The following is a 2,772-nucleotide window of genomic DNA, read 5'->3' on the forward strand; positions in this document are numbered from 1 at the left end:
CCTGTGGGTGGCTAGTCCTATTTATAGGCGGAGACCCTGGGCCTCCTCCCAAATATTGAGCGGGAAGGGCGCCAACAATTGGCCATTTTGAAGGGGAACATCTAGTACACTTATCCTGACTAAAGTTGATCCTCGCCTGCTAAAGGCTCTGGTGGTGACGCCGGCTTGGGCTCCACGATGACCTGCATCCTGCCGTTCTGCTAGTCTTGGTCTTGTTGCACCGAAATGGATGCTTTTGCTTGATGCTCTCGCCTGCACCTACTCCCTTTGCACCAAAGAGGAAAGACAGGACACTGCGCGGCCTGGCGCCCGCCTGGCACCCTTGGTCATCACGGCTTGCGTCATGGGCACCTCGTGAGGTACCCCGCCTTGATCTCTCCGCCTCCTCGCAAGCCAGCCTGACGAGGCCGTGCCTGAGGAAGCCTCCTGTCGTCCGCCCCGCGAGGCTTGGCCCCTCGCGAGGGTCTTGAGCTCGTGCTGATGAAGATGGGCCATGCTGGGACGCCCCTTGAGCCACGCCGCAGGCCGCAGGCAGGCAAGTCTGGGGACCCCCGTTCCCAGAACGCCGACAGCAGTCTTGCCTCATTTGTCAACAAGCTAAACCTAAAAGGATCAACTATCCAGGATTGTTGTCACCTCTGCCAGTTCCCAAAAAGGCCTGGGAATATGTCACCATGGATTTTTTATTTGGGTTGCCAGTATCAGGACAGTTTGACTGCATATTCCTGATTATTGATAAGTTTACTAAATATGGCCACTTCATTCCATTAAAACATCCCTTCCCTGCTACTAAGGTTGCTAGGTATTTCTGGATAATGTGTACAAACTACATGGAATGCCAGAATACATAGTGTCTGATAGAGATCCTATTTTCACTAGCACTTTTTGGCAGACACTGGTCAAAAGAACTGGCACGCAACTTAACATGAGTACTTCTTATCATCCTGCTACAGATGGACAAACAGAGAGGGTAAATCAACAGGTTGAGTGCTATCTCAGAAGTTTCATCAGTGCACACCCAAAACTGTGGAGCAAGTGGCTTGCCATGTGTGAGTTTTGGTACAACACCAATTGGCACTCTGCAGTGGGTAAAACTCCATTTGAAATCCTATATGGGCACACCCCCAGATATTTTGGAATTTCTGCTAGTGATACTGTTGCTGCTCCTGATATACAACAGTGGCTGTTGGAGAGACAAGTGGTTCTGGATTCAGTTACACAGCATTTGCACAGGGCTCAGCAGAGAATGAAAAGTCAAGCAGATAAACACAGAACTGAACGTGTTTTTGAAGTGGGTGATATGGTATTCCTTAAACTTCAACCCTAAATGCATTCATTAGTCGCTCGCCGGCCAATCATAAGCTCTCCTTCAAGTTTTTTGGGCCATACAAGATCATTGACAAATATGGTGCAGTAGCTTACAAGTTGGAACTGCCTCATACCAGCAAGATTCATCCTGTCTTCCATGTGTCACAGCTCAAAAAGGTGATACCTCCTACATCTTCTGTCATACCCAAATTGCCTTCCCAGTTTTCCGAACTGCAGGTGCCATTGCAAGTTCTTCAGTCCCGAGTCCGTCAAGTTGGACAGAAGACAGTGGCCCAGGGTCTGATTCTATGGAGCAATTCTTCTCCGGAGGAGGCGACGTGGGAGGACCTGGAATCCTTGCGCCAGCAGTTTCCTAGGGCTGCGGCTTGGGGGCAAGCCACTGCTCAACAAGGGGGGATGTCAGCAGCCCACTGTCACCTCTCGCCAACACTGAAGATCGAAGCACTGGAGCTGGTGTCGACAACGGCGGGATGGCTACAGCGCCAGAACCGCGACCCAAGTCGAATAGGCCCAAGAAGATTCCCCAGTGGCTTGCTAGCCCAAACTGAGCCTGTTAACTCGGGTGTAACAGTACTTATAGCCGTTGCTAGCTTTCTCCTTTCCTTGGTGATGGACCAGATGGCTTCGGTCGGTATTGTAAGGCGACAGAGGTGTGGGTGGTTGGGTGGATTGCCTCTGAAATTAAAATACTTAGTTCGTTCGTTCCCCGATCTCGTCTAGATCTTGTGAGCCTAATCCGAGACCCTCACACCCTCCCTTCCCCCGAAAATGGTTGTGCGAGCCGCGCTCCCGCTGGATACCTATTTGCCATGAGAACGAAGCTTCCCTCGCGGTCTTGCCGCATAGACACCCATAGTCCCATCGGTGACCTCCCTTACTACCTGGCTCCCTCTACAGTTGCCGTTGATTTGCGTGTGCGATGCGCCTCGAGCACTCCGAGAACTCCCCCCACCGCTGAATTCCTTGAAGCCACCATGGTGTGCGGTCGAGGAATAAAAACATGGCGAACCTTCGATGAATCGCGCCGCCCGCTCCTCCCCATCGTTATCTGTGCCTCACCGTTCTTCTCTGCTCGAATGGGGAATTGGGAATTTTGTGGAGGGGGCGTAGTGTGTCGGACATGCGCGTTATTCCTCTCTGTGGGCCCGACGATTGAACGGACTGCTGTCGGATTCTGCCTGGGAGACGACACACGATCTCCTTGATCAGACGGCAAGGCAGGATGCGCTCGGAAAGACGGGAAAGCGCAGCTGCACTTTTAAGTATTCGGGTTGAAATAAATGAGATCTCCTCTTTAGCGCCTTGGCTCGAAGAGTGTAGGGGGCTCACGCGTGGAAGCGACTTTTCGGTGGACGGCGGCTCGTGTGGACATCACTTCGCTGTCCCCCCTGCTCGTTTCTTAGGAATAGACACTAGGGACACTAGGGGCAATATTCACGGCAG

Source organism: Triticum dicoccoides, chromosome 1B (assembly GCF_002162155.2).
Source record: "Triticum dicoccoides isolate Atlit2015 ecotype Zavitan chromosome 1B, WEW_v2.0, whole genome shotgun sequence".
In the NCBI taxonomy this organism is placed as follows: Eukaryota; Viridiplantae; Streptophyta; class Magnoliopsida; order Poales; family Poaceae; genus Triticum; species Triticum dicoccoides.